Source organism: Vulpes vulpes, unplaced genomic scaffold (genome assembly GCF_048418805.1).
Source record: "Vulpes vulpes isolate BD-2025 unplaced genomic scaffold, VulVul3 u000000647, whole genome shotgun sequence".
Taxonomy (NCBI): Eukaryota; Metazoa; Chordata; class Mammalia; order Carnivora; family Canidae; genus Vulpes; species Vulpes vulpes.
The window spans coordinates 663,747-672,794 of record NW_027325811.1 but is presented as its reverse complement, the minus strand read 5'-3'; the positions used below and the strand labels follow the sequence as shown (position 1 = coordinate 672,794).

Below are 9,048 nucleotides of genomic sequence, written 5' to 3'. Positions count from 1 at the left end.
GGTGATGAGTTTATAGAGTGGAGCTCAGACCCAGAAACATGCCCCACAGACCTATAGGCCAAAACACGACTCCCTAAAGGGCCTCATTCAAGATGCATTAGAATCCTCTGTGCAGTTGACAAGAGCAAGCAGAGTCAACTACAATAGCCAAACTGAATCTGTTACCCCTCATTATGACTTACCTTGATATGGTAAATTTTCCTTTATTTAGATATTAAGGTTCCACATAGTTGGAATTCAGCAGTAGGGAGTTAGCTTTGAAAAACCCGGAATTGCTGGTCATATCCAAAAAAAAAAAAATCTAAAAAGTAAATCTTTTTATTTGGGCTTCTGTCTGTTTAAAGATAATACAAATACACTCATGACTGGAAGCACGCACTCTTCTCCATAGACTTCACTGCTGAAAATAGAAAAGTTTAATTTGATGGCATTTCCACCTAACTCATGCATCAGGATTTTATTGAGCAACTATTACGTCTCAGGAAGTTCTGTAGGTACTGAAAAACAGCAGTGGGAAAAAGAATGACAAAGAAGTCCCTGCCCTCAGAGAGTATACCTTGTGGAGGGTACACATTGTGGAGGGTGACTAAAGGAAAACAAGGAAGTCAGGTATATAAGGCGACAAGGAGCTCTTCAGATACAGTGGTCAGGGAAGGCCTTCGCCAAGAAGGTAACGTTTAGCAAAGACCACAGGGAGATGAGGACTTTCTAGGGGAAGAACATTCCAGGCAAAGGACCTAAGACACACAAAAGCTCCGAGGTAGGGCCTGTGTGGTGTGTTTAGGGGAAGAGCGAGAGGACCAGTGTGGCTGGAGCAAAGTAGACAGGGCTGGGTAACACACGAGCGGAGTGTAGAGACATGAGGGCGAGGAGAGGGCATGGGAGTCATACAGGAGCTGTTGGCTCCTCTAAGGAAGTTGGCTTTTGCCCTGACTGATGGCAAACTTGGGGAGTTCTGAGCCTAGGAGGGACGCGATCTTACTTACCTTTTCAAGACATCAGTATGGAAGCTACATTGAGAATAGACTAAAGGGGGCAGAGGAGACCAGGTAAGAGGCTGCTGCTGTGTTTCAGGGGCGAGAAGGATCGGTGGCCCCGCTAGTATCACTGGCGGTGGTGAAAGCGGGTGGATTCCGTACCTTTGGGGATGTATGTCCAACAGGACCTGCAGGCGGGTGGGATCTGAGGTGTAAGAGCAAGGGAGAGATCAAAAACGACTCTCAGGTTTCTAGCCTGAGCAGCTAAGAGGCCAGAGTTGCCTTTTGTGAGACACTGGGGAGGGAGCACACTGGGATGAACAGGTTTGGAGAAATGGGATCAGATGTGCAAAACCAGACACATCAAGTCACAGATCCTCATTTGTTAGCTGTCTAAGCTGCAACGTTGAGCGAGGAGTTTGCTTTAGGATTCTTCTGGGTCCTGAATGCATGCCTCGCGGCTAGGTGTCCCGCAGCACCCAGACACACCTGCATGGCTCCCTTGGTGGAAGCGGGCTTGACGACCCTCCCTAAAAGGTAGTAGGCATGTCACTTGCATGCTCAAACCCCAAAGTAGAGCCCCCTGCAGCACCTGCCGCGGAACCCCGAGGGCAAACAGGGCAGGGCTACTGTCTCACGTCTCCAGGAGGCAGGGGTTCTGAGGCTCCACGCTCTTTGGTACCAAATCTCAACTGGTTTGATTCTCGGGCACGAGGGAAGCCGTGTTTCCTGTGCCAGGAGGTGTGGTTTTGCACAAGGCAAGCTTGAAAGGCCAAATGGGGGCTCGACCCCTGTTGGGCAGGGCGGTGGTGCGGGGACAGGGAGCAGGAGGAGAGGAAATGGGAGGAAAAGAGGGGTTGATCCGGGACGACGGCAAAGGGCAGCGGGGAAACCTTCAGGGGATGCAAAACCCAAAGTAGGGGTTAGAGACCCATATGCCTGTTACAGACCGCTCAGTAAGGGCGATGGGTAGAGCAGGGTTGGGGCTCTAACAGGAGGTGGTGGGGCTGCGGTGAGGAGCCGGACAGGTTTCCTCCCAGAGAGAATGTGGGGGGAGGGCCCTTTGTCGGCCCGCAGGACGGGGCTTTATTTCCAGGAAAGCCCGGAGTCTAGATGTTTCTATGAGACCTCCCGATTTTGAAATGTTGGCGTTTAAGTTCACATCTTTCAACAAGCACCGCATAAGCCAAACCAAACTGCAAACTGCCCTCAGTCTTTAGACCACGTTGCAACTTCTAGCATTGCCATTTGCATTCCAATAGTTTTAATTATTGATTAAATGAAGCCATTACACTCCAAGGTAGTTCTAGCAATTATCTCTCCCACACAGGAGAAACCATTTTTTTAATATGACCTGAAGTTTCTGTTTCAATACAAAGTCCTCCTCTTCAAATGCAGACGAGCAAAAACGATGTAATAATGCCAAATAACCCCTGACCTTTTCAGAACTTTTAAAAATGAAAGTGATGGGCTTTTGTGACGGTTTTCGCAGAAGTCTTCTCAAATTAAAGTCATCTCCATATGATAAAGTTGCCCAAGGATGATGTTGAATGAGGCAGAGTCATGTTCTGCTGCTTCCAAAATAGGTTGACATTTTACGAGATTCTCCTGGAATTCTTTTTTTAAGGATATTCGGCTTCAGAAATTATGTAGGGTTGATGGGAAAGAACTAGTTCTGGCTGGAACGAACAAGTGGAAGGAGAGATTTCCATTATGATTAAGGCTGGTCTTCACAGATTTTCTTCGTAAGTCATTTGCCTCCATCATTCTATGTAGGAATCTTCCTTGAAAAAGCAAGAAATACTGGATGATTGAATAGATTTGGGTGATGCTTCAACTCCATTTGTTCAGAGCCTGTGATGGTCTCTATGCTAGGACAGTCTAAGCTGGCTGCCAGAGCCTTGTTGGAGGGTGCTGTGATTTGAGGGGGGGCGTCTGGGAAGGGTTCCGCCTTCCTGAAAACTTTCCTAAGAGACTCTTGCCTTGGGCACCCCCGGTGGCGCAGCGGTTTAGCCCTGCCTGCAGCCCGGGGTGTGATCCTGGAGACCCAGGATCGAGTCCCGCGTCGGGCTCCCTGCATGGAGCCTGCTTCTCCCTCTGCCTGTGTCTCGGCCTCTCAGTCTCTCTCATTCTCTCTCTCTCTCTCTCTCTGAAGAAATAAATTAAAAATCATAAAAAAAAAAGAGACTCTTGTCTTATAGTGGCTTCATTCCTACTCATACAAATAGATTTGAGGGAAGGCATTCATTTATTCATTTATTTATAATCAAGAAGAGCAGATTGATTGATTGATAATTGAGAGGAGCAGATAACCCCAGAGTGGTGAACTCCCTTCAAATTCTCACCTGCTAACACCTTAGGTGGGAGAGTGACTTCTTCCCTCCTACCACCCCCCCCCCCCCCATGGAGGCAGCGAGCTGAGAGAAAAGCAAGACCACAAAGTCAAGGCCGAGCTCCAGAAGTCTGGGAGGGGCAGGGTCTGGAGGCATGAGCGTGTCCATAAGCTGGGCCTCATGCTGGCTGCGGCTCGCGAGCGACAGATCAAAGTCTCCTCAGGCTTCTGTTGGGAGATGAAGACAAAATCAACTGTTGCTTGAGACAAAAAGAAAAAGTGACGTAGCATTTAGAGAGAGGGCTGACCACTTCAGTCACCTTCACCCACCCTCCGGTTTTAGAGAGAATCCCAAGTCCTTTCGGGAAAACTTCTAATGACGAGGGGCAAAGAACGAGGCTGGAAGAGCTCTGGTTGGAGGGAAAGCTGACAGACCAGCGTAGCTTGTCACTGGCCCAGACGGTCCCATCCTACTCTGCAAACTTTGGAGAGATCTGCTGACAGTAGGGCGAGGAGGGCTAAACCTGAGGTGGGGAGCTGCCGGGGGAAAGCCTGGCTCCTCGTCCCCAGTAAGTGCGCCGGGGCCTGGCGTGGCGTGGCCCACAGCTGGCCCGTGTGGCTGTGACTCCTCTGGCCATTAGCCTTCGCCCTGACTCGCTCCCCACACACAGGCCCTCACACACCTCGCTGCCGGTTGGCGCCACGGGAGCGCCTTTGCTGAAAAGAAGGGTGGGGACAGATGTCTTTCCCTTGCCCACCGCCGTGCCAAGCTAGAGGATATTATTTCTTTTCAGGTGGTCGTCACATGCTTTTATTCTTGTTCCATAATCTGGGGGTCAGGGAGATTTCGTCACTCCCACCACACAACAGCTGTGGACAGAGGAACGCCTTCCTCACGAGGTTGTGTCCCTTTTTCATTTCTCGAGGAGGAAAGAAACTCCCCAGATACCGCGGCCCGGACGCCTCTGTGTTTGTCCGAAAGGTCTGAAGGAGGCAGCAACTTGTTGGAGTTGGATAATCTTTCTCTACCAAGTTAGGTCATTGGCCAACAGTGCCCTTCCCAACTACCATGGTGCCGGCTGAGTCCCGTCAGGGACACGTCATTCCGTACGTTAGGTTCACACATTTGAGAGATCATTTCTTTGCATAAATTCCCTGGATCTTGCCGCTGCTGCTTCTTGTTCTTCTTTTCCTTCCCCAGACGCCGCCTTAAGAGCTCAGCCGTTGGAGGAAGCAGCTCTGTTCAGCGGAGGTAGGCGCACACGGAAAGGCAACATAAGGGCTGAGGGGGGCCCACGGCGCCATGGAAACAGACAGGAGAGCAAATGAGGAAGAGACCCTCGCTTCTGCTCGGGTTGGCCATGCTGATGTCAGGACTTCTGTGGAGATTCCTCTTCCTTTCCAGTCAGCAGCCTTTGGGGGAGTGCAGAAGTACGACAACAGAGGCAGAGGACAGCACTGTCAGGTCAGATGGGGCCGCCAGGGTGCCCTCCCCAAGAGGGAGCTTTGGCTTCCGACGTCCCCGAGTCCAAATCCGTTTAGGGCCCCATTTCTCACCGGTCATGTAACCCTGCACACCCTCCAATGGGAGACTCGAAATAACGGGAGACTAGCACCCCGGCCTGGTGGCTCTGGCTGAGGCCTGAGGGCCCGGCGGAGCAGAGCAGCCCGGGCTGGAGCATGTGTGGTGTGGGGGGGCCGAGAGACAAGGCTGAGGGGGCAGGAGAGAGGGGGGAGAGGCTGGGGGGTGGCAAGCCCAGCCAGAGGGGAGCATCCAGTTCTGGGCAGGCCCAGCCGACTTGGAGGCGCAGGCCGAGCGGTCGGTGGGCCTGCACCCAGCACCCTGGCCCTACCTCTGCATGGTGTTTCCTCCCTTTGCCTCACGCTTAGCGGCACCCCCAACCTGCCAGCGCCCCGCCTTCCTCTGGAAGTTTCTTGGGCCTCTCCTCTAGGACCCTTCTCTCTCCCTGCCCTTGTTTCCTCCTCTTCATTCTTGCCAGGCCTCTGCCGTGGTTCGGTTCTCTTCTGCCCTCGGGGCAACTAGTGCTGTCTGTAGCCTGCCAGCTGCTCTATTATTTATTTTATATATTTTGGGGTTCCTTCCCAGCCAGGAGAAAACTCTTTTTTCTTTCCCCAAAAAAGCAATCCTCTTTTTACTGACCCCCTGGATACACTCCTTCTTTTTCCTTTCCTTTTTTTTTTTTCTTTTTTTTCTTTTTGGACACATTCCTTCTTAATCTCCTCTTTACCCATCGATACCTTCATTACCTGCCCACCAGTAGTTATTACTTCTTGGGGCATTTTTATGTTTTGTGCCAGCGGGAGATGCCGTCCAAGGGCCATGCACCTGCACAGGTGCTGAACGCTCGCACTTGCTTACAGGCCTTTAGGTTTCCTGTGTTTTAAAACCTTCATCGGAGAACATGACTTGTAAACAGCACGCTTGTCCAATACCATCTGAGGAGAAATACCTGACAAGTGCCACGGCTTGTCAAAGCTCCCTTGAAATATAAAAGTCCCAAAACCATTTAACCATTTAACCATTACTCAAATTACTCGATCACCAAAAACAATTTCTCTTACTTTTGCCAGGCTAATTGAAAATAAAACAACAAACAAGTGAGTTGGGGGCTTAGATTATCCAGGGATGGTTTATATGATCTTAAGGAGCAAGCGCATTGTTGACCCATTTAACCTCAATAAGAGTGTAACTGTGCATAAATGTATAATTTTTTTAAAAGATTTTATTTATTTATTCATGAGAGACACAGAGAGAGAGAGAGAGAGGCAGAGACACAGGCAGAGGGAGAAGCAGGCTCCATGCAGGGAGCCCGACGTGGGACTCGATCCCAGGACCCCAGGGTGATACCCTGGGCCAAAGGCAGGTGCTAAACCTCTGAGCCACCCAGGGATCCCCAATAAATGTATAATTTAGTGAAAAGCAGTTCCCCAGGGATCCAGGGTGGTCTAGACGGGGTAGCCAGGTAGGTGGAGGGCACCCACGTCTATTGCCATAGGCTCCTTGATGTTTCCATCTGCTTGAGGCAAGGGGACTGATTTGCTACAGCAGGATAAACGCGAAATCAATTGACTTGTGTTTGGACTTTTTGGAACCCAGTAAAGTTAACTCTTTTAACTGATTTTTTAATAAAGGCCAGACTCAGATCGTTCTCAGAAATGTCTGAATAGGAATTTGTCCCTCAAAGTCCTAAGACATCAAAGCTTGATCATTGTGTGGCATGGAGTTTCAGGGATTACTCATGCCCTCATCTCTGAAATTAAGGCAATTTTATAATAATTTGGTTTGGAAGACGTAGAAGAAATTGTTAGAAGTCAACAAACCTAGCTTCTGACCCTAATGCGGGTCCTCTCCCCCTACCTGTGGCTCTGGACTTGCCATGTTCCTCCCGTCTCACTGTCCCCACCTGTGAAGTAGGTTTGCCTCGGATACCGGGTTCCTGAGGATGACCACAGCTGAATGACCATATAAACATGAAAGGCTTCTCTGAGAAGTTTATTTTGAGATGTTATTGAGGGTTTATTTTGTGACATGAAATGTTAATGAGATTGAGGTGGTGATGGCGGTGGCGATGGGGTCAAATCTCTGCTTGGCCCTGAAAGTTGTAACCATGCAGTCTCCAGCCAGAGAACCTGCCTCCTCGTGTCTTAGCTGTGTGACCTTGGACAAGTTAATTGACCTCTCGGAGCTTCAGTTTCCTTAGCTCTAAAACAGAACCAATAACAGTACCTTCCATGCAGATGGTTGTGAAAATTCTATTACTTCACAGAGGCTATGATAGTGAGGATACTCGGGCAGCTCAGGTGTCACCAGTGGCATCATTACTCTTCGAGAAGGTCCCTAGCCTTAGACTCTGTGCTGCCTTCTTTCCATCTAACTTGAGGTCTTAGAAGCCCCCAGAACCGCAGTCAGTTTAGCATGTGTGGCTGACTCTGATGAGCAGGACTATCCTGAACCAGACTCTTCTGCATTTGCCCTATAACAGACCTATATCCAAGGGTAGCCAAGAGTTGTATCCCCAGACTTGCTCTACAGAGGCCTGGAGTGAGAGGCTCCAAAGACACCAGACCTGCAAGGTGTAGGGGACCTCAACGCCCAGGGCTGCCTAGTGAACAGGGGCATGGATCATTCTAGATCCTGTCAGTGTGTCTCTTCTCCTTCCTCCAAGACAACGAAGGGAAGAGGGGGACATCTTCAGATTTTTGCATTTTCTTTTAATGACAGGTACCCCTTTGTCTGAATCTAAACAGTCTGTACCCAACCTCAGGGCATCGATCCTCACAATAAATGAGACCCTGGCCCATAAAACGGGGCTCTGGAACACGCTGTCTGTTCCTCCTTCATGACAACTCATCCTCCCTGAGTGAACGCTACATCCTGTCTGTGGGCCGCTGGGAAGGGATCTTTCTGGATTCCGAGTTTCCCTGTCTTGTTATCTCACAATTATGTCTCCCTTGAACTGATCACCTTAATAAGCTTTGTTGCAAAATGCCTGGATAAGCAGCTCGAGGAATTCTGGATGCTTCTGAGGCCCAAGGGTAGTGAGGAAAACATCTGGTGCTTCCATCACTTCTGGCATCTCCTTACTTCAAAGGCCTCCCCCTCCCCTGGGCTCCAGGGAGAGCATCCAAATGACCAGTACCTGCCCCTGCCTCCCAGTGCCCCCCTCAGCTCCTTCTGGAAGCCACCTCCGAACTGGGCGTCTCTGTTGCTGCCCCCTCCCCACTCTCGTCTTTCTGGGGCACTGCAGCCAAATCAATCACATTCCTTCCTAACCACTTGTCTCAGGTCAACTCAAGCCTCAGAAATCTCTAGTGGCCTTGGTTTCCCTCCTGGCCAAGTGGAAACTCCTCCCTCTGGCATTGGTTGCTATCAGTGACCCGGATGGGCCGCTGCCCTACCCACCATGCCTGTTCCCCAGGCCTCCTCCTCAGCTCTGCAGAGTCCCTGCCTTCGCTCGCATGGTCTGCTTGCTCCTTCTCTGAGGCCCAGGGCAGGTTGTGCCTTTGCCAGGAATCCCACTCTGATTCCTCCCACGGGCACAGATCCTCCCAGCCCTCTCGAGTTCTAGGACATTTAGATCCCACGACCTATCCTACAGAGGACCCAGAGAGTTTAATGAAAGGACTACGTTCAGGAGTGTGGATAGGGCGAAGGGAAAATCCAGCCCGTAGAGCCAGCCACAGCAAGAAACCCTGGGCGCCTCCAGGCTTGAAGGGGCAGGGGGACTGAGGAGTGTCCAAGTCCCCAAGTCCCTTGGGGACTAGCTGTTGCCATAGGAAAGGGCTCCCGACATGAGCTGAGGCCTTTACTCAAGGGCCATAACCAATCTGAGGTGAGCTGGCTTGGGGCGAGCCAGGAAGATGAACAGCCTGACCCTATTGTCCCCTTATTACCCTTGGTCTCTTGCCAGGACCTTCCAATGGTAAACCCAACCAGAAGCTAATGGGCGAGGGCGCCCCTTGATGCCTCTGTAAAGCCCCCTGTGGCACAGAATGGGGTGGAAGGCTGGATCCGAGGGAGAAACAGGAAAATAGGGGGCACAGGATCTTTACTGTGTGGCCCAAATGTTTCCTGGAGTGTGAGCTTTCTCCCAAGCTAGGCTGGAATCCCTTGGAAATAGGTTTGTGTGGGGCTTTTACCATCCACAGTGCCTAGTATGCTGTCAATTAGAAAAGGTGTAAAAATTCATATACGTTGAAGATTGTAAAATAAGGGGG

General features: G+C 50.6%; 1 long non-coding RNA gene across 1 annotated transcript in view; it reads right to left on the bottom strand.

Annotated features, from left to right (window-relative positions):
* Window positions 1–304: 304 nt before the first annotated feature.
* LOC140597508 (uncharacterized) overlaps window positions 305–9,048 on the bottom strand; it is a 17,897-nt gene continuing 9,153 nt past the window's right edge. Inside the window, exon 2 of the long non-coding RNA XR_011999341.1 lies at window positions 305–3,537. This is a non-coding gene — a long non-coding RNA (uncharacterized lncRNA). The remainder of the gene's footprint in view (window positions 3,538–9,048) is intronic.